The sequence below is a fragment of the Heterocephalus glaber genome, unplaced genomic scaffold (assembly GCF_053883595.1).
Source record: "Heterocephalus glaber isolate CG9 unplaced genomic scaffold, H.glaber_assembly_v1.0 deba00001481, whole genome shotgun sequence".
Lineage (NCBI taxonomy): Eukaryota > Metazoa > Chordata > Mammalia > Rodentia > Bathyergidae > Heterocephalus > Heterocephalus glaber.
The window spans coordinates 10,755,204-10,778,696 of record NW_028258317.1 but is presented as its reverse complement, the minus strand read 5'-3'; the positions used below and the strand labels follow the sequence as shown (position 1 = coordinate 10,778,696).

Genomic DNA, 23,493 nt, shown 5'->3' with positions numbered 1-23,493 from the left:
TCTGCCAATCTATTTGTTTTGATTGGTGAATTGGGACCATTAACATTGATGGTTATAACTGATATGTATTGACTTTTCTTTGTCATGACCTTTTTTTTTGTTGGATTCTCCCCCTTTGCATTTAATTTCTTGTCTTTCCTGATGGATTCATTCTGCTGGGCTTCCTGGGGGTGTGATCCTCATTGTCTTTTCCTAGGATATTGTTTAAAAACTTTTGGAGTGCTGGTTTGCTATTCATAAAGTCCCTGAAGTACTCCTTGTCATGAAAATGTCTCATTTCTCCATTAATTTTGAAAGATAGTTTTGCAGGGTACTTCAATTGGGGTTGGAGGTTGTTTTCTTCTAGGGCTTGAAATACTTCACTCCAAGTTCTTCTTGCCTTGAGGGTTTGTGTTGAGAAGTCTGCTGTGATTCTGATGGGCTTTCCTTTATATGTAATTTGTTTCTTTTCTCTAACTGCTTGTAGTATTTTGTTCTTCTGTTGGCTTTCTGGAATCTTAACTACTAAATGCCTACATGTAGATTTTTTTTGATCTGGGGTAGTTGGAGTCCTATATGCCTCACTTATCTGTATGTCAAATTCTCTCCTGTTTTTTCATTGACTCTGATCAGTCTTATGTTATTCTTCCTTGCATCATCTAGCAGCTGCTGGAGTGATTTCTCATGATCCCTTACTATTTTTTAGAAATTTTTATTTTCCTGGTTACTAATTACAATCCTGTCTTCTATATCTGATATTCTGTCCTTACGTTGGCTCATTCTGCTGTGTAAACTTTCAGTGGAGTTTTTATTCTCTTGGAAATCTGTTTGCATCTGTTTTATGGATTGCATTTGCTTCCTGTGCTGGGATTCCTTGTTCCTTAGCTTCTCTGTTTTTTATCTATGTCTTCTCTGGAGTTATTAATCAAGACTTGAACTATGGATACAATCTATGTTGTTATCTGAGACATTATTTCTGATTTCATTTATTCCAGATCCTCTTTTGTTGCCAGTTCAGGGATTCCAGGTGGTTGAATATCAGATTGTTCCTTCTCATTGCCCCTTGAAGTTGCCTTAGGTGATCTGGAAGTCTAGTTTTGAGTCTTGGTTAAGTGTCTTCTCATTTCAACAGATGTAGCCTGCTGATCCTTTGTTGAGGTGACATTTTGCTCTCCCAGTGGTCTTCAATTCTCAGAGTCGCCTTCTCTCTGTTACTCATACTGTGTTAATTCCTGTGTTCAGAAAGGTGGCCTTCTGGATCCCTGGGCTGTGCTATTGTCTGGGCAGGGTTCTGGCTGGTGTCTACGCACACTTAGGATGGTATTTGCGCATGCCTCTAGCTGGAGTCTGCCCATCTGCATAGCTGTTGTCTGCTAGGGCCTTTGGCTAGGGGCTGTTCACCTGAGTCACTGGTGTCTGTGTGGGCTTCTGGCTGGGGCCTGTGTGCACTTACCAATGGTATCTGAGTGGGCCTCTGTATTGTCCTGTGCACCTGTGCAGCTGTTTTCCAGGTGGGCCTTTAGCTGGGGCCTGCAGGCCCAAGGTGCTAGTGTGTGGGCAGGGTCCTGTCTGAGACTGGCAAACTTGTGCCACTCTGGTTCATGTGGGCTTCTCACTGGGGTCTGTGTGCACTTATCTGACTGATTTATTCATCCATTGTAATGTTCTTTCAGTCTCTAGCTCATTAATTTCTGCTCTAATTTTTATTATTTCTTTCCTAGTGGTTTAGGGCTTGCTATTTCTCTTGTTTATCTAGGACCTTGAATCTATCATTAGGTTATTTTTTGGGTGATGCTCTGCTTTTCTAATGAAGGCATTCTCTCTTTGAACTATTTTCATTGTCTCTTACAGATCTTGATATGTATGTTTCTATTAATTTTTGAGTCTAAGAATTTTAAAATTTCTTTGTTGATTTTTTCAGTGACCCATTTATTCAAAAGTGTTTATTCAGTCTCTATATCATTGTGTAGTTTCTGTGTTTTATTTCACTATTGATTTGTAGTTTCATTCCATTGTTATCTGATAGGATGTGCATTGGTAATCGCTTCTCGGCCTTTTGGCTAGGATCAAGTGTAAGATGTGCTTTGGTTACTTTCTTGTCACTGGGACAAAATACCCAATACACACAACTTAAGGAAGAGAGTTTCATTGTGGCTTGTGTTTTCAGTCCATGGTCAGCTGGTTCCAAGGCAGAAATGGCATGGTGGTAGAAACTGTGTGTAGGGCAGCTGCTCATCCCATGGCAATCAGGAAGCAGAGAGAGAACAGTCAGGGACAAGAATATAACCTTCCAGCTCACACCACTATTGATGTGCCTCTTTTGACCAGACCCACCTCCTAACAGCACATTCAGCTCTGACCTCATCAATGTATAAATCCATTGATGAATATAGAACCCCCATGATCCAATAACCATTGAAAAGTCCAACCTCTTAGCGTATGATCCTTTTGGGGGGATAGTCTATATCTAAACCATAATTGGATCCATGAGATTATCTCAGCTCTTATTTATTTATTTGCAATACTGGAGATCAAACTTGGGACCTTTCACTTGTGAGGCAGATGTGGTGCCACTGAGTTAAATCTCTGACCCTCTTTTTTGTTTATTAAGACTTGTCTTATGGCACAAAATCTGGGTCTGTTTTCAAGAAAGTTCTGTGGGCTGCTGAAAAAAATGTATATTCTGCTGTTGTTGGGTGGAACATTCTCTAGATTTCCCTTACATGTATTTTGTCTATAATGTAGTTTAGCGCTGATGTTTCTTTGTTGTTGTTGTTATTGTTTTGTCTTGTAGATCAATGCATTTGTGAGACTGGGATATTAAAATTCCCCCTATGATTGTATTGGGGACTATCTGTTCATTTATGTCAAGGAGTGGTTTGTTTTATGAAATTAGGTATGGCCACATTTAGTATATATATTTACAATGGTTATATGTATTTACAATGTGTGTGTATATATATATATAATGGTTATCTCTTCTTGGTGCATTGGTCTCTTTGTTAATGTCTCTTCCAACTAATTTTAATTTGAAGTCTACTTTGTAGGTATCAATATAAATATTCTTGCTTTCTTTTGGGCTTTTATTGGCTAGAGTATCACTTATCATCCTTTCATTTGTAGTCTGTGTATGTCTTCACAATGAGATGTGTCTCTTGCTGATGACATATAGATGGGTCTTGGTTTTGGATCCAATCTACCAGTCTTTGTATCTTTTAATTGGAGAATCATGACTACTTATATTAAGTATTATTGAAAAGTCTATATTAATACTTGTCACTTTGTTTTTTTTCCCTTTTTTTGAATACTTTTTATTTTTGGAGGAAGATGGTATAATTTGTTCTTCTTTGTTTCAAAGACAAAAATCACCTGATAGGGTGATTTAAAAAAATTTAGTAGAGCATGTTTATAATACAAAATGGTGAGGTTTGTTTTGGGAAATTGGCACATGCATTTAACATATCTTGCTCATCTTCAATTCCCCCATCTTTCTTTGCTCCCTCTCCCCATAATCCTTTACTCCCTTTCTAGAAGTTTACCTTGTGGTTTCCTGTAACATTTATTTTATTCTATTTTATAGGTATCTCATATTAAATAAACCATGTGATATTGCTTTTCTAGTGGTTGATTCACTTCTGATTCTTATCCATTTATTTACTTTTAATGAGATTTATTATTTCTCATGGTTGTGCTTGTCTTCTTTCTCTCTGTTTAGCATTCCATTAAGTATTTTCTGCAATGCTGGCTTAGTGGTCATGAATTTCTTTAGTTTACACTTATGTTATAAGATTGTTATTTCTTTTTTAATTTGGGAGGGTAGCTTTGCAGGATATAATAATCTGGATTGGTAATGTCTTTCTTTCTGGGCTTGAAATACATTATTCCAAGTATTTCTGATCTTTAAGGTTTTTGTTGAGATATCTATTGATATTCTGATGGATTTGACCTTATCAGTGATTTGGCATTTTTCTTTAAAAGATTTTAATATTATTTATTTTAAATTTTTGACAATTTGTTATGATATGTCATGCAGAGTTTCTTTTCTGGTCATGTTTATTTGGAATTCTCAATGTCTCCATTGTTTGTGTATTCATCTTATTGCCCAGGTTTGGGAAATTTTCTGTTATAGTTTCAATGAATAGATTTTCTATGGCATTAGCCTGTATTTCCCATCTCTTCTCAAAACCAGTAAGTCTTTAATTTGGCATTTTAGAATTATCCAAGAACACCTGAATAATCTATTGTTTTGTATTATTTTTTCTTCATTACTATCCAAATGTTCTATTATGTTCACCTTGTCTTCAAGTCCTGGTAGTCTTCTGACTCATCTTGCCTACTGCTGAGATTTTCCACTGAGATTTTTATTTGTCTCATTGAGGTTGTTTTGTTTGTTTATTTGTTTGTTTGTTTGAGACAGGGTCACACTTTGTAGTTCAGGCTTCAGGCAAGCTCTGAACTCACTGTGAAGCCCAGACTGGCTTCAGACTCATGCTGATCCTCTTGTCTCAACCTCCTGAGTGCTGGGATTACAGGCATGCAAGACCATGCCCAGCTGTCACTGAGGTTTTTATTTCCAAGATTTCTGTTTGGTTATTTCTTTTTTTAGAACTTGTATCTCTTTACTGAAGTGGTCTTTCATAGCTGCATAATCTCCATTAATTAATTCATCTGTTTATTTTATCTTCTTTGAGCTCATTGATCATTTTAGTAATTGATTTATTTAGCTGTTTATTTGTCTCTTCTTTGAGTGCATTGACCATTTCAACTATCAGAATTTTAAGTTCTTTATGTGGAGTTTCATCCACTTCAATAATTGTAGATTAGTTTTTGAGGAGTTATAAGTTTTTGAAGGCACCTTGATGTCTGTTTTCTCATGATTCTTGTATTTTATCTTGAGGTTTGCTGATCAGTTGGAAGGGATATCTGTATCACTAGTGTGTGATATTCATTTTTGTTGGTAGCTTTCTCTTTGTGATGTACCCTGATTGTGAGTCTGTATGCAAGTAAAAGTACCCACTCCATCTGTTCTAAGCGGTAGGTTCAATCCCTAGTATTACTTTAAGAGGAGAGCATAATCAGCAATGACTTCAACAATTAAAAGGCAAATTTTGACCAGCTTGCCACCAGGACAGGGTGAGGAGGACCCCTCCAGCCCCGACCCCGCAGGCCCACCAGCCAACGGCTTGGCCTAATGGAGCCAGGTGGGGCTGAGAGGGGCCGAGTGGTTGCAGGATGACCAGGACCTGCTTGCTCCAGCTTGCTCCACCAGCTTGCCACCAGGACAGGGAGAGGAGGACACCTGCCCCAGGCAGGCCCACCAGTCGATGGCTTGGCCACACAGGCACCTCCAACAACACCCCCTACCCAGCCTCTGGCCTTTTGGCTGTGTAGCTACTTGGTTACACACTGCAGAGGAACAGGGGGACATAAAAGCCATTGTCCTGAGTGGCACAAGTGAACAACAGAGAGAGTGCCTCTCTCAGGCTCCCTGATGAAAACAAGCCCACTGGAAAAGTGAAGGGAATCTCTGCAATAAAGGCACACCAGACCACCGTGATTGGTAAGTTGGAGGGATCATCAGCTCCCATTGGAAACTGGACTTTCTTCAGGGGAAAAAGAGCTGAAACCTGCAGTAAAAACTTGCAGAGTGCAACCCTGCAGGAGGACAGGGAGCTCAGCTTGGGACTTGAAACCAGAAATCTGCCTGAATTTCATGGGTCTGGGACTAGCTTACTGAGACTCATTGATTTATAACTGCACACTGCTGCCTATGTTGTCTATTGTGACAGCAGAGACATACCCTGAAGGAGGCCCTTTATTTTTTAAAGGTGATAGATTAATAACTACCACAAATTATCATTCTCTAAGACATATTTGATGCTATGGTGTTGCTGATTTATGACTTGGGCTAAGGTGCTGGGATTGATCTAAACAGTTTTTGTTCCAGGTATAATGAAAATGAGATAGCCTCAGAGTCATTAGAGACACAAAACCTAAAGACGAGCTATATCTGGAAGACACCTCTGAGAAGCAATCATTCCATAAGGGTTTCAAATACATCAACAAAGATATTTACAATAAACAACTTCAAAATATCAACCCAGGAACTAAACCAAGGACAGTACCAAAAACAAAAATGAGAAGACATTTAAGCAAGTCACAAACCCAGACTTCCACCCCACAAAAGGCAATCTCTGGGGAAATGAGGTGCAAAAGCCTGATAATCAACCACATGGGCACCCTGAACTGAGAGCACAGGAAGTAACAAAACAGATAAATGAGGCTCTAGAAAAATTCAAAGCAGAAATAATTTCCCAGATAACTACAGAGATGGTGAGCAGAGTGAAAGACATGATTAGAGGCTCTAGAACAGAAACTGATAAAAAAATAGATGAGCTCAGAAACATGCTGGGAGCCAGGAATGCCCAGCATAGGAAAGAAATGGAAACTTTGATCACCCAACATAGGAAAGAAATGGAATCCATGAAACAGATTCCAACAGATATTCAGGAGATTAAAAACTCCATTGAAAGCATGCAGAGCAGATTAAGAGAATCTGAAGATAGAGTATCAGATATAGAAGACAGGATTGTGGTGAAGGACCATGAAAGCAGAGATTTCTTAAAAATAGTAAGTTGACCATGAGAAATCAATTCAACAGCTGCTAGATGATGCAAAGACTGATAGAAGTCCATGAAAAAACAGGAGAAAGTACAATTGACATAAAAAAACTGTTCACAGAAGTAATAGTAGGAAACTTCCCAGAGAGAGGTGGAGAATTGGACATAAAGATAAGTGAGGCATATAGAACTCCACCCAGACATGATCAAAGAAAATCTACACCTAGACATATAATAGTCAAGATCCCAGAAACCCAACAGAAGAACAAAATCCTATAGGCAGTTAGAGAAAAGAAACAAATCACCTATAAAGGAAAGCTGATCAGATTCATGGCAGACTTCTCAACACAAACCCTCAAATCAAGGAGAGCCTGGAGTGAAGTATTTTGAGTTGGAAGAAAATAACTTCCAACCTAGACTGTTGTATCTGGCAAAATTATCTTTCAAAATCAATGGGGGAAATTAGATACTTCCATGACAAAGAACACCTGAGAAATTTCATGAACACCAAACCAGCACTCCAAACAATTCTAAGCAATATCCTAGAAAAAGGCAACGAAGTTCACAACTCCATGAGGCTCAACAGAGGGAAGCCACCAAAGTAAGAAACTAAAGGGAATGAGGGAAAAAGAAATAAGACCCACCAACAGTAAAACATCATGACAAGAATGAGTCAATATTTATCAATTATAACTATCAATGTTAATGGCCTCAATTCACCAATCAAAAAACGTAGACTGATGGAATGATTTAAGAAGCAAAATCCAGCAATATGTTGTATACAAGAAACACACCTAACTCAAAAAGAAACTCATAGACTGAAAGTAAAAGGGTAGAAAATGGCTCTTCATGCAACAGGAACCCAGAAAAAATCAGGGGTAGCAATCTTATTTGCAGACAAAGTAGATTTTAAACCAAAACTAATTAAGAGAGACAAAGATGGTCATTACATCCTTGTGAAGGGAACAATCCAAGAGAAAGAGATGACAATCCTAAATATATATGCACCAAATATGAATGCCACCAACTATACAAAACAAATATTAATGGACATGAAAAACCAAATAAGCACTAATACAATTGTAGTGGGGGACCTCAATACCTCACTATCACAAATAGACAGATCATCTAGACAAAAAATTAACCACAAAATTCTAGAACTGAACCAAGCTATTGAACAAATGGACTTAATAGATATTTACAGAGTGTTCTACCCCACAAAATCAGAATACACATTCTTTACAGGTGCACACAGGTCATTCTCCAAAATAGACCACATGCTAGCTCACAGGACATGTCTAAGTCAATGTAAAAGAATTGAAATTACTACCTGTATATTATCAGACCATAGTGCAATCAAATTGGAGATCAATAACATGAGAAACTGCAAAACTCCCACAAACACCTGGAAATTGAATAACACCCTCCTGAGCAACCAATGAGTGACAGAGGAAATTAAAGAAGAAATTAGACACTTTCTACAAGTAAATGATAATGCCAATACAACATACAGGAATCTATAGGACACAATGAAAGCAGTTCTATGTGGGAAATTCATAGCAGTGAATGCCCATATTAGTAAAACAGAGGGAACTCAGATAAATAACCTAATGCAGAATCTCAAACTCCTAGAAAAAGAAGAGAATAACAAACCCAAAGCCTGCATAAGAGAGGAAATTACAAAAATCAGAGCAAAGATCAATGCAATGGAGACTAAGAGAATGATACAAAAAGTTAATGAATCAAAGAGTTGGTTTTTTTGAAAGAATAAATAAAATCAATAAACCTTTAGCCAACCTTAACAAAAAAGGGGAAGTCACAACAGAACCAGCAGAAATCCAGAGGATCATCAATACCTACTTCGAGAACCTGTACTCTAATAAAATGGAAGACACAGAAATGGACAGATTCCTAGATACATATGAATTGAAAGTTAAATGAAGAAGATATAGAAATTCTAAACACCCCAATTACAATGAGTGAAATTGAAAATGTAATAAAATATTTACCAACAAAGAAAAGCCCAGGTCTGGATGGCTTCACTGCTGAATTCCACAAGTCATTTAAAGAAGAACTAATGCCTTTACTCTTTAAACTCATCAAGGAAATTGAAAGGGAAGCAAGGCTTCCAAACTCATTCCTGGAAGCAAGTGTGAGTTTGATTCCAAAGGCAGGGAAAGATCCAACCCAAAAAGAGAACTAAAGACCAATCTCCCTAATGAAGATAGATGCAAAAATTCTCAACAAGATACTGGCAAAGAGAATACAGAGTGTCATCAAGAAGATTGTACACCATGACCAAGTTGGATTTATCCCAGGGATGCAAGGATGGTTCAACATTTGTAAATCAATAAATGTAATACACCATATTAACAGAGTCAAGACAAAAACCATACGATTACCTCAATAGATGCAGAAAATGCATTCGACAAAATCCAACACCCATTAATGATAAAAACCCTACAGAAAATTGTAATAGAAGGTCTTTATCTCAACCTGATTAAGGCTATTTATGAAAAACCAACAGCCAACATCATACCAAATGGTCAAAAACTGAAAACTTTCACACTAAAATCAGGAACAAGACAAGGATGCCCACTATCATGACTCCTGGTCAATATACTTCTGGAAACATTAGCCACAGCAATTAGACAAGAGAAAGAAATAAAAGGAATAAAGATAGGAAAGGAAGAAGTTAAACTGTCATTATTTGCTGATGATATGATACTTTACATAGAAGACCCAAAAACTCTACCAAAAGACTTCTAGACTTAATTGACAGATTCAGTAGAGTAGCCAGATATAAAGTCAACACTCAAAAAATAATAGCCTTCTTATACACAAATAGCAGACTCACTGAGAGAGAAATTAGGGAAACAATTCTTTTTACAATAGCATCTAAAAAAATGAAATATCTAGGAATCAATCTAACAAAGGAAGCAAAAGACCTCTACACTGAAAACTACAGCACCCTGAAAAAGAAGATGGAGGAGGATATAAGAAAGTGGAAAGACATCCCTTGTTCCTGGGTAGGAAGAATCAATATAGTGAAAATGGCCATACTTCCAAAGCTGCTATATAGATTTAATGCAATGCTGATTGAAATTCCAACAATATACTCCACAGAGCTAGAGAAAACAATCCAAAATTTCATTTGGAACCAAAAGAGACCTAGAATAGCAAAAGCAATTCTGGGCAACAGAGACATGGCTGGGGGTATCACAATATCCAACTTGAAACTATACTACAAAGCTACTGTGATAAAAACAGCATGGTACTGGCAAAGCAACAGACCCGAGGATCAGTGGAATAGATTAGAAGATGCAGAAACAACTTCAGACATAGTCAGCCACCTCATCTTTGACAAAGGAGCCAACCACCCTCATTGGAGCAAAGATAACCTATTTAATAAATAGTGTTGGAAAAACTGGATTTCAACCTGTCAAAGATTAAAACTAGACCCATGTCTATCAGAATGCACTAAACTAAGATCGAAGTGGATTAAAGATCTAAATATTAAGACAGAAATGCTAAACTTGCTGGAAGATAAGTTAGGTAGAACTCTTGAAGATATTGGGATAGGAAAAGACTTTATGCACAAAACTCCAGTAGCACGGGAATTAGCAGAAAGAATCAACAACTGGGATTTCATCTTATTAAAAAGCTTCTGCACTGCAAGAGAAACTACCAACAGAGCTAAGAGACAACCTAGAATGTGGGAAAAAAATTTTAGCAGCTGTAACTCAGACCAAGGGCTACTATCTAGAATATATAAAGAATTGAAAAAAATCAATCCCCTCCCAATTCAAAGACCCAATTCAAAAATGGGTATCTGAGAAGAATGGATATTTCTCAGACAAAGAAGTAAAAGCAGCAAATAAACATATGAAAAAATGTTCAACATCACTGGTCATTCGAGAGATGCAGATGAAAACAACACTGAGATTCCACCTCACCCCAGGAAGAGTGGCTGCTATCAAGAAGTCAACCAATAACAAATGCTGGCGGGGGTGTGGAGAGAAAGGAACCCTTCTCCATTGTTGGTGGGAGTGCAGACTGGTGCAACCACTATGGAAATCAGTGTGGAGATACCTCAAAGAACTAGGGCTGGAGGTCCCATTTGACCCAGCTATTCCCCTGCTGGGTATTTTCCCAAAAGAATTAAAAGAATCATACCACAGAGATATATGTGTACCCATGTTTATTGTGGCACAGTTTGTAATAGCTACAGCTTTGAAACAGCCCAAGTGCCCATCAACTGGAAACTGGATAAAGAAGATGTGTTTTTTTAATAAAATGGAGTACTACTCAGCCATAAAGAACAAGAAACTAGAGTCATTTATAGGTAAATGGATGCATATTGAGGCCATACTTTCAAGTGAAATAAATAAGACACACATGTGTAAATACCGAATCATTTCTCTAGTGTGAGAAACTGAGAATGTAAATAAGGATTAAAAAGATTAATAACTAATAATTGATACTTTGAGATAGGAAAAGTTCCAAAGGGGTAGGGGTAGTGGGAGGAGATGGGGAAAGGAAAGAATGGAAAGGAAAAATTATGAGAAAAGAAAAAAAAATAGAAATGAAATCTATGTAAACAGGGAAGGGTCGAGGGGTGACGGGAGCACAGGTAATGGGGAAAAAATAAGAACCAAGATACATCATGTACAGGTACAAGCACCCAATGATAAATGTAAATGTATTGTTTACCTAAAATGTACCAATAAAAGAATTTAAGCAACATAAAAAAAGGCAAATCTTATGTTAGCATATAATTAAGAACTTGTTTGAAACAATTTCTGCTTTTTCCACTAACCCTGGAAAAAACAAGTAGAGTAATAAAGTACAATAAGATAGAAAAAATTAAGCATTAATAACATTCACGTTATTATTAATTTTCCATATGAAAAAAGGGAGAAGGTCAGAGAGACAGAAGGTATGAGAGAAGAAATAAAAGAAGAAGAGAGGGGAGAGACTATAAATGGGAAGTGAGAGAAGAGACAGAGGAGATTAAATCCAATTCTTAAGGAAAACAAAATTGTCTAACCTTATGAAGCAAACACTGATATTGGAAAATGTGACAAAAATAACATAAATCACAATAAAAAGCAGAAACTATCACACACACACACACACACACACACACACACACACACACACACACACCCCAAAACAAAAAATGACAAGCAAAAAAAAAAAATCCAAACCAAATCAAAACATACAAAAACACTGATACCAATGTACATCTTTCTGTAGGTATTTAATTATTGGACACTGCCTGATGCAAGAAGTGTTATGAAAAGCTTTTTTAGCCCAGATTTCTCCTTCTCAATCTTTGTCCAATAGAAAAAGTGTTAAGCAGTCTTTAGGCTAAGCTCCACCTTCCAGCAGTCACAGGTGAATGCTAAGGAAAAGCTGTCAGCAATGGGGGCTGGATATGGGTGGGGCGCCCTCAATCCACACCTGGTCTCTCCCCCCCCCCCCTTCTCTCCCAGAATGAGGGCATACAGAGAGTTGGAGCTGTCTGCCAAATCCTTGCTTACTGTGCCTGTGGAATGGTGTGTGTTGACTTCCGGTTTGTGTTTTTGGAGACATGACTGGCAAATGTCCATACTGTGGTATATATTCAGATATATTCTGTTCCATATATACTGAATGTCTCCAAGTAGGGCAGAAGCAGTTGGGTGCACAGGTTATGAGCTGTTGATTAGGATGTATATTTCCTAGTGGCTTGTTAATTCTGCTGCCTTTAGTCCACCATGATTGGGGAGCCTCTAATATTCTCTGGAAGATGGCATGATGCTGGCACAGCTCCCCTTGGTCACTTTCAGCCTTGGGCTCCTTCGCTGTACTTCCACTGTGGCCTCTGCAGCTTGTGCTGCCCTTTCTACCTTTCTCTTCCACCAGTCTTCCTGGCTCATGACTTTGCCACAGGTGGCTCAGTCTCTCTCTAGATTGCAGTTCTAGTGCCACCTGGGGCTGGGGAGATGATAGCCTCTCCCCATCAAACACAGGGCCCTGAATCCTGGTGGTGAGGAATGTATGTGGTTGGAGGTGTTGGAGTGATGAGGAAGGATGGACTGTGTGTTCTGCTTGGTTCTAAAAGCAGGAACAGCTAGGCTTGGGGCACAATGGTGGCCTTTCCAGTGGCTTCTTCCCCAGGAGGATTTTGCTAATGTCACAAAATGACACTTTGCAAACTTGCACAGCAAGAAGCACTGGGCCAAATGGTGGCCTCAATTATTCTAACTACTAGTATTTCTGTGTTTCACCTGGCCAGTGACTCACTCAAGTTTTGTTCCAGTGACTGGTCCCCTTATCCCTATCTCTTCATATGGGTGTGTAGCCATTGGCTTGGGTGAATATACCAGAGTGGCTTCTGAGTGCTGCTTACCTCTAGTCAGCCGTGATAGTCCCTCTCCCTGCCCTTGCTATTCTTATGATTTATCCTATTCAATTTCATTAAGATGTGCCTTGATGTAATTTTCTTTACATTTGTTTTGCTTGGAGTTTATTGAGTTTTGTGGGTCTGTGGGTTGATAATTTTCATTAAGCTTGAAATAATTTCAGCTGTAAATTATTTAGAAAAATTTTCATCTTCATTTAAATCCTCTTCTTTTTCAGTATCTCTGAAAACAAGTAATAAGCCACTTGAATAAGACTCAGAGCTCAATGATGTTATTTTATTTTCAAAAATTCTTTTTACTCTATCATTTTGGAAAGTTTCTAGTGCTATGTCTTCAAGTTTACTAGACCTTTCTGCTTCAATTTCTTTTCAGCTATAAACTCCATAAGCATATTTTCATCTTATGTATTGTAATTATAATCTTAAAAATGCAATTTAGGTCTTTAAAATATCTCTGTGTCTTTAGAAATTTGAATTTGTAGATTTTGGCATTTAAAATATTTTCGGTATGTCTGAGATTTTAATTTAAATGATCCTTTAATGTTCTTTACTAATGATAACATTTGTATTAGTTACGATAAATTATTATCTTCACTATGCTTTTTATTTTCCTATTTTTTTCAGGTAAGATAATTTTTGGTTGTATGGCAGACCTGGTAAATATTGCATTGCAGATGCTGAATGTGCAACATATTGTTTGTGGAGGTGTACTGGCTAAAGAAGCAGTGAAAACATCAAAACATCTGGCATTTACATGAGGAAGTTAAAGAAGCTTGAAACAAAAATAGCTATTTGAAAATAATGAGCGAAGAAGACTAAAGAAGCATTTACATGGAAACTAGAATGCACATGTTAGTAATTTTAACTGGAATTAAATCAGTATTTTCCTTTGTGAGTAGTAACATGTGCATTCATCAAGTACATGTGTAGTTTGAACAAGATGGTGATATGAAGATTCAGGGTATTTTTTTCTTCCTAATTGCCATCAAACATAATGAGAACTGAAGTATATAAAACTCTGGAGAAAAGTTACATCATCAACAAACATGGCTCAGAGTTTTAAGTTTTGCATAAAGTATCTTCTGACTGTGCAGCTGCAATGACAGAAAAATATTTCGGAGTAGTTAGTCAAATTACATGGATTTATTAGAGGAGCAGTGAAACATGCCTGTAATACCAACACTGAGGGAGGATGGGGCAGGATAACCATGAGTTCAAGTCCTACCTAGGCAACTTTGCAAGACCCTCTCAGAGAGAGAGAGAGAGAGAGAGAGAGAGAGAGAGAGATTCAATCCCCAGGACCCAAAATTATGTATATTATATGTATATTTTAGACTGTTTCTACAGATTTTTGCTTGCTTTAATCATAAGAAAATAACTATTTATCAATATGATATTGGCATGGTTTTTCTGCCATCACAATTCATAAGGATTCGATAACATTTCACTGTCAGTTGTATTGTGTTTATTTAACCAATTTTATACTGAAAAATAAGTTGAGTGTTTTTAATGTTTTCTTCTTAGAGCAGTATTAAAATAAACATCTGCATAGTTCTTCATTCTGGTCTATCTGCATGTTTACTATCTGCAAATTTACTTAGGCTAAATTTCTATAAATAGGGAAAGATGGACCAATGGATATACCTATTGTTAAATGTTCCTGCAATTCTCTCTAACAATGGAAAATACACAATTTAATCTTGTCTCACAAATAAAATTGTTAGCTCATATCTGTCATAATATGTATGTCCTTTATTTATAAGGAAGTTGGTTTTTATGTTTATTAGTCACTTGTTTTCACTTTTTGGTGAATTGTCTGATCATGTTTTGTCCCTTTTAAAATTAGTCATTGTCCTTTTCAATAGATTTGTACAAGGTTTTAATTATCTCTTGATCATTTATTTGCAAGTAATTTCCAAGTGTCCTATTTTTATTTTGCCTTTCTCATATTTTTCCCTAGTTTTAAACTAGTAGTAAATTAGTGTTTTTGTGATTTCTACTTTTATCATGCTTAGAAATATCATTTCTATTCAGAGTACTCAAAATTTTGTATATTTTGTATTATTTTAATTTTATATTTAAATTTTAATGAAAGTTATAGGATATTGTATTACCCTTCTAATATCACCATAATAAAATACCACACAGTGGTTGGCTTTAAGCAGAGAACTTTGTTTTCTCACAGTTGTGGAGGCCGAAATCCCAGGGCCAAGGTGTTTTGGTAGGGCTGGTTTCTGGTGAGGTCTCTCCTGGCTTGTAGAGGCTGCCTTCTTGGTGTGTCCTTATGTGGCCTTTCTTCTGTGCACATTCAGAGAGACAGAGAACTCTGTGGTCTTTTCCTCTTATAAGGACACCAATAGGATTAAGATTTGACAATTGTGACTTCACTTAACCTCTTTAACTTTCTTATTGATCCTATCTCAAAATACAATCACATTGCCAGATAGCACTTTATGATATTATTTTGGTGGGGGACACAATTCCGTTCTATACAGACAAGTATCTATTTTTTAGAAGTGGCTGGTCAGTTTCCCTAGGGTTCCTTTGCTCCATTCAGATGGAAATCATCTATTAGTGAAGTGCAACTCTGCTAGGCCTCCGGATGTCACTAGGTGAAATCAAATAATGCTGGACACCAACAGCAGACACAGCCAGCTGCTAGTTACTGCCATTTCTGGCTGTCACCACCGATAATGGATACTGGCTTGTGCTGGGCACCATAGGTTGATTTTACTGAGTGCTGGTCTCTGCTGCTGGTCTTTATTGGCTGTTGGTCTCTGGACCTCTTCAGTGTTAACAGCTCTGTGTTTGTAGTTCTTTCTTTTGAAACAATCACCCTGTTTACACCTCTCAGGATAAGGACTTTTGGAACTCACACTTCCTGAGAAATAAATCACAAGCAGGTTTACAGGAGCACCGAAGCAAGTCTTTATTGTTACAGGGCCTGTGCTGTGGCACAGGGTGGTCAGTGCACTGGAAGGAGCCCTCCTAGAATAAAACCTAAGAAATGGCTTGGGAGTGGTGCTTATAAAGCCCATGCAAGCCTGTGTCAGTGAAGGGCAGATCTGAAACCGGGGAATTGTCTAGAAGGCTTTCTGTGAGTGTTGGGTATGCAAATAAGGAGCCCAGATTCTTTCCTTCCCGATTTTAGCCACACCAGAGTACCCCTCCCATCTTCAATAAGGGAATGTAGAATATGAAGTGGCAGGAGTGGGGGAGGGGACGCCATGCTGACTGGCTGGCTGCACTCATGTTGGAGTGGATAGCCAGGGAGGACACTGAAGCAAACTGTCCCAATCCACTGGGGAGCAAAGGGAGGTGATGGAGAGGGGCACAACAGCTGCCAGTCAAGCCACATTCTCCCTCCAACTGGGATGGGAAAAATGAAAGTCAAGGAACTTCCCGTCTGCCTGAGTACTATTTATTGAATAACACATTTTACTTCTCCACACATTTGAAATTACATTTTGATAATTTAATATATTCTCAATTAGGTTTTATATAATCAATATTTGTTCAGATTTACCCACACATTTACCACTATATTTCCTTACCATTTCTTCAGGCTTTCTACCTGGGATCATCTTCTTTCTGATGAAATACATCCTTCAGAGGCTTTTTCTTGGCTTTTTATATTAGTCTGTTTCTGGTATTTAATGAAATAGTTGAGGCAGGCTAACTGTGTAAAGAAAACAGGCTTATTTAACTCACAATTCTGGAATTCAATGGCATGAAGCCAGCAACAAACAGTTTAGTTCTAGCAAAAGCCTTGTGGAATAAGGCAGGAGCATGAGTGGAGGAAGAGAGACGTTATCACCAAATAAGAAGCTGGAGAGCAATTCAGGAGTCAGGCTTGCTCTTAAAACCACTTGCTTTTCCTAAGCCTTCATGGTTCCTATGAGAACTACTTGAATCTTATTTGAGGGCACACCCCCATTTGACCTAAGAACATCCCAGTAGGCCTCACCCTTCACTGGGAACCACTTTTTCAACACATGAATTTTGTGGGTGGGGGGAGGGCTTAAGCCATAGCACTGTTATTCATGGATGGTTACCTATAGGTTTTATGATGTGTAGAAATCCTTTTTTTGGAAAGAGAGTTCTGTTTTTTTGTTTTTTTTTTTCCCGGTCCTGGGAATTGAACTTAGGACCTTGCTCTTGTAAGGCAGGGATGACACCACTGAGCTAAATCCCCAGCCCCTACTGGTTTTATTTGAAATTGGTGGTTATTTTCTCTTAGAGCATTGTAATTCTTTTTTCTGTATCTCAGTATTTTCTGTATCCTATTGTTATAGAAAAACTCAGTTGTAATTCTTCTTTGGTGTTTTGTCCTTTCTTTTGTCTGTGTTTTTGTCTTCCTATTCTGCAGTTTTTTTGGTTTTTTTTGAATAGTTACATTGCTCCCTTCTTTTTTTTTTTAAGAAAAACATTTATTAGTACATTTTAGATATACACAATGGTAACATTCTTAGGGAATTTTCACCTGTACATGATATATCCTTCCTCTTCTTTTTTTCCCCCATTCTCCCCTCTCCCCTTTCCCCTCAAGACCCACTCTGGTCCTTATATGCAAAAGCTTTGTTTCCATTTTTTCCTTCTATTTTTCCTTTTTTTCTTGTCTTTTCCTTCCTTTCTCCCTCTCCTCTCCCTTGTTCCGCAGTTTTGCAGTGATGTGTCTGACAGGGTATTTTTCTGGGAGCATGGACTACTTTAGGGTTTTTGAGTCTAAGAAGTGGAGTCTTTTGTCAATTTGGGAAACATACCATTTACTTTATCAAATAATGCCTGTCCTAAATAGGACTCTGATTGGATATATATTAGATTGTTACCTTTATCTTACATGACTCTTAACCTTTTTTCATTATTTATTTCTTTACTTCTCTAGATTTCATTCTGGATAATTTTTTCTATTTTATAGTCTACTACTTCTCTTTTTAGTTGCATTCTGTCTGCTATTTTATTTCTCCATTGATGTTTTAATTTCACTTAACATCTATTTCTTGAACTCCATTTGGTTCCAATTTAATTTTCTTAATAATACTTAATGGATTCTTTTCTTTCTCAGAATTTTTAGTTTTTCTGTTATTTTGAAAACTTATTAAAAACAGTTATTTTATTTTTAGTACCTGAGAATTTCATTACTTGAGGTGTTTGCAGATCTTTTCTATGGTTCATTCTATGTTTCTCATTTATGGTACCATATCCCTCTCCTTGATATTTAGTGATATTTTTATCATGAACTCTTCATTTTCTTTGGAACCTGTCTGGGAAATATTTGAGTCTGAATTGCAGCTGAATTCCTCTAGGCAGGATTTGCACTGGCCTCTGCCAGCTGCTTTGTGGAACTGTAAACCTTGGACCACTTTGAATTGAATTATTTGACTGTGGTTTTGTGTTTCCACAGATGGTATGAATTGAGACTACACACTCATGTGAATGCTAGCTTGCTATTAATTATCTGAGCTCCTCCCTGATTTTCTTAGTGCCAAGGTGAAGACAGGTGTGGTTTTGTTGTATGTTTTTGTTCAGTGAGATTTCTCTTCTGGGACTGAGGAGTTCAACCTTATATGTAATTAAAAAAAATTAGTTTTCGTATTTTGAGGAAATGTGATGCATTATCTCCTGTCTGTTGAGACTCATACAGCCTCAAAGTGAAACCTTAGGGTGCTTGGAGTTCAACAGAAACCCTATGGAAAATGCCAGTATGGGAGCTTGGTTACTCTCTACGGTTGCTACTTTCATTTCAGTTTTGGGCTCTGAATACCTTACTCTTTTACAGCTCAGTTTTTTTGTGAGTTTGATTTATTCATTTGTAATTTTATCCAATATATTATTTCAACCTTTAGGGATGTTTATTGACTGTCATCCACCATGTTGCCATAAGAGGAAATCTTGGACATCTTTAGTTCTTCTTTAATTTTTTTCTTTGTATTTTTTGGCATTTACTTTGATAATAAGAAAATTCAATGCAACTACAAATGAGGTATTTTAGGTTTTAAATGTTAAATAGGAATATTTGCTCTTTTAGAAATAAATTCCTCTCTGAATTTCAATAACTTTTTTCTTCAGCTAGATGGCTTTCCAGTTTCCCTAGCATTCTTGATTAACTTGGTACATCTTTTAAATATTCATTATTTCCATATTAATTTTATTTCTTCTTTTGTAATGATAATAAATAATTTTGAATTAAAGATGGAGAGCATTCTGTACTAGCTTAGTCCTTGATGAAATTCTTCTTTCCCTAGGGAGAGGTAGAGGAGTTGAAGGGAGGGCAGGGGAATGGGAAAAAAATAAGAACCAAGATACATCATGTAAAGGTACAAGTTCCCCATGATAAATGTAAATGTATGGTATACCTAAAATGTACCAATTAAAGAATTTAAGGAAAAAAAAGAAATTCTTCTTTCCTTGCCATGAAGCCAACCTTAAGATTGTAATGCTAGTTGTTTTAGTCTGTGTGCCACTATAATAAAGTACTGTACACATGAGGAGAGATTGGTTCCAGGGCCACCAAGAATACCAAAATCTGTTGATGCTCAAGTCCCTTATATAAAATGGCACAATATTTGTATTTAACCTATGCATCCCTCCAGTTTACTTTCAAATCATCTCTAGGTTACTTATAATACCTAATACAATGCAAAAGCTATGTAAATGGTTGTTATACTTTATGATTTAGGGAATAATGACAAGAAAAAAATGTAAGTACATGCTCAGTACAGATACAATTTCCCCCCAGTATTTCAGTATTGAAGATCTGGAACTCACAGATGTGGATGAATGACTTGCATAGACTGACAGCTCATAATGCATTTTAGATAGTCCTGCAGGATAGGAAGTCAAAAGTAAAGGCGCAGGAAGATTCCATGTCTTATGGCACCTGGCTCCTCTTTCATAGATGGCCATCTTTTTTCTATGTTCTCACATGGCAGATGGGGCAAGAGACCTCTTCAGGCCTCTTCTATAAGGACCATTAATTCGATCCATGAGGGCTCTGCCTTCACTATGAAATCACCTCCAAAGGTCCCACTTTCTAATGTTATCACCTTGGGAGTTAGGATTTATGAATTCTGGGAGGAGGGAAAAATATTCAGTCAGTAGCATGACTGATGTTTATTATTTGGGCAGAAGCATGAACATCAGTAATTTCTTTAACAGTTCTCATTGTATCAACTTCATTAGTATACTTGGGTGAAAGTCTAATGAAATAAAAATGGAAAATGAGTACATTATTTCAGGTAAGATTATGAAATCTTCAGAGTTTGATAGGAAAACATAAACAATGAAATACTCTATATTTCAGCTCTTTCTTTCTCGGTGGGAGGGAATATATACCATGGCACCACTATGGAAAATACTTGATGCCCACGATTAATAAGTATGCAAAACTGAATTTACAGTATTTACATTTATGCCATACTCTGGCATGAGGACTATTTGCATTTAAAAATATTGAAAGTATATCAACAAAAGGGATTTAGAAAAACAAATTGATGAAGACCTTTACCTTAAAAATTCTTTCAGATTGCATTTCAAAAAGGTATATTTGATCTTTTTTCCTCCTAACCATCAAGTACTTTAAGCTTTGTCTACCTAAGTTTTCATAAGAAGATATCTTTTGTAGGTGGTCAAATCATCATAATATTACCAACTACAATCCTATAAAGTGAATAGTACTTTAAAATATTAATATTATAGTACTTTGATATTGTGTGTTTAACACAACCTCCTGGGTGCTTATGAAGGTGTGGAGGTGGGTTTTCTGAACTGCCAATGGTTTTCATTTAAAGATTTTCAATATTGGCTTGGATATTGTCTGAGAAGGTATTGAATGTATCATTCTTGCCCTAAAGAACCACCTAAAATATTTACTTACAGAGTGTTCCTTTTGCTCTACATGCATTCTGGTCCAGATATAGGGCTCTGTAGCTTCCCATAAGAAGCATAGGACATGCAGTCCTGACTGCCATGTGTCCTCCCCTTAGATTACAAGGTCTGATTCATCACTAGGTAACCAGTGTTCTACAAAGTGTCAAGTGCATAATAGACATGGAATAATGTCTGTTACATGAATAAATGTATGAAAGTTTGACCTTTTTTGGAACAGGGTTCCTATAACTATCTCCTTGTCACTTTCATTCATCTCAGAATAACAAAAGAAAGTGAAATGTAAAGCTTTTCATCATTTTTAGCATGAATTTTCTGGCCAGAAGAATGTTTCAAACTCAGATTAACATTTATTTCTTCTTTTGATTCTGAACTCATATTTGGCTTTGGGGGGTTTCTTTTTATGCAATGAATCTTGTTGCTTTATTTATTTTTTCTTTTTTGACTCCCTTTGGATTCTACACATATTGTCATACATGGAGCACTAAATATCCTACTCTATGATGTAAGGAGTTAAGGAATTATTTTTTCTAATTCATATTTTAGAATTGATGGACAAGGAAGTAGTTGAAGTTAAGAGAGCCAAGGTAGAAGTGCTGTCATGAAAAGTGGGAATATGTTTGTCATCTAACCTGTTGTAATTAAAGCACCAAGGAGGGCAGATTCTTTCTCCCCCTTTTTTTCCAGGAAGGGGAAGGCTAAGGGATTTTCTGGGTTTGTTGAGTTGGTTGACCTATTAAATATTTGTTGAGTATCTGCTGTGTGCCAGATGCTATGCTCAGGACTTTAAATAAACCCATCTTTAATTATTTTCTCATTGCCAGAGATAGTTAGACGTTGTTAGTGCAATGTCTGGCACATGGTAGAAACTCCATAAATATTAGTTGTGATTCTTGTTATTAAATTACTCTCTTACTATGGGGGTGCATGGACCAATGTGTGTTTATGTCTTATTTACTTAACTAGATGTCAGTTATACCATGATTGCATCCCAGAGGATCAGACTTAGGATAACCAATTCAAAATGAAAATCTAGGAACTATATGCCAAGTTATTATTTCAAAGAGAATCTGTTCACCAAGAAGATCAGCGACCTTCATTTGCCGAGCCAAAGAAGCAACTTCAAGGAAAGCCTAGTAGTAACTGGAAGCTCCTTGGGGGCCATACACAGGAGGAAGTGAATAAGGGTCTTAATGGACAGTGTCATCCAGCCCTATTCATCTCTTCTCAAGTGGCCAAGGCCCTTCATCCAGTCAATGTGGGAGACATCAGCATGTGCCCCGGCTTTTTGAGTGTCCTGTTTCCTACTCCCTGCAGCCTACCCCTTATGCTAGCCTACTCTTTTTTCTTTCTTTGTTTTGTTGGTATCGGGGATCAAACTCAGGACCTCGCACTTGCGAGGCAGGCACGGTGCCACTGAACTAAATCTCTGGCTCTAGCCTATTCTTTATCCTGGTGGTTTAATATGTGTTAGTGTATTTATTATCTTCTTACTATTCCTCTCCAAGAAGATACCCTTACTTGTTCTGAGAGATCTTTTCTTTTCCATCCTTCCAATTCCAAATTGGAATCCCAAGGCCTCATTCAGCTTGTGATATTGATGTTAACATCTATAATCTTAATTTATGAGTCTCCTGCTTTGGTATAAAATTTTTGATTCAATTTTTGTGCCCGCCATTTTAATATGAATATTTTACTACTGAGATTCCATCCTGAAAATCACACCAGTGTGCTTAACTGTTAGAAATGTTTTAGGCATGCTAGTCTTGATTCATGAATTGAGGTCACAATAAAGGAATAAGAGATTCCTGTCACCTCTTGTTCATTTCTATAGTACCACCCATGTATATTTCCCCAAAATGCATTCTTAAATTTTCATTGTGAACTTTGAGAATATGACACGTTTTTCTTTTTATGCCTTTGAGATAAACAATAACAAAACAAGAAGTAGATAGAAAACTTCATTAATCAAATGATACTTTTTTGGCAGGCTCAAATTAAACAAAATTCTTTAGGATGCACAATAATTATATTGATATTATATAAAAACTCAGAATTAATTATAACTGTTTCATAGTTTTAGTGTATTATCAAATAGATCACTTGTAAGGATTCATATACACAGTGGTACCTGAAAAAATATGTAATATTAATATATTTTAATATTAAGAAAAAACCTATTTAAAAGAAAACAAACATGTAATCTCTCAGGATTCTCCTGCACACTTCCAGACTACCAAATTTTCATGTCACTCCACTTGTCTTTATTTTCAATATTAAACGTTCTGGTTCAATTTAATTGGATCAAATATTGACTGCACATTTATTATGTGTCAGTTATATCTTTTGCCCTCTTCTAAACTTCTATAAAATTTGCTGAATGAACCACTTATATGGCATTGATTGATGTGTTAAGGTTATTTGTATTTAAGTCTTATCTACTTAACTATATTTCAAGGTCTTGAAGTTTAAAGAAGTATACTTTCCTGTTCCTTTTATTATAATATCTATTATTTAAGTAATAATGTTACTACTTAAGTAATGTTATTACTTATTATTAATGTTATTACTTAAGTATACAATAGGGAGTCAATATAT

General features: G+C 36.8%; 1 long non-coding RNA gene across 2 annotated transcripts in view; it reads left to right on the top strand.

Annotated features, from left to right (window-relative positions):
* LOC147825810 (uncharacterized) overlaps nucleotides 1-23,493 on the top strand; it is a 364,844-nt gene that overhangs the window by 45,680 nt on the left and 295,671 nt on the right. For both annotated transcript variants that reach the window (XR_015440151.1, XR_015440150.1), the window contains exon 2: nucleotides 13,633-13,859. This is a non-coding gene — a long non-coding RNA (uncharacterized LOC147825810). The remainder of the gene's footprint in view (nucleotides 1-13,632; nucleotides 13,860-23,493) is intronic.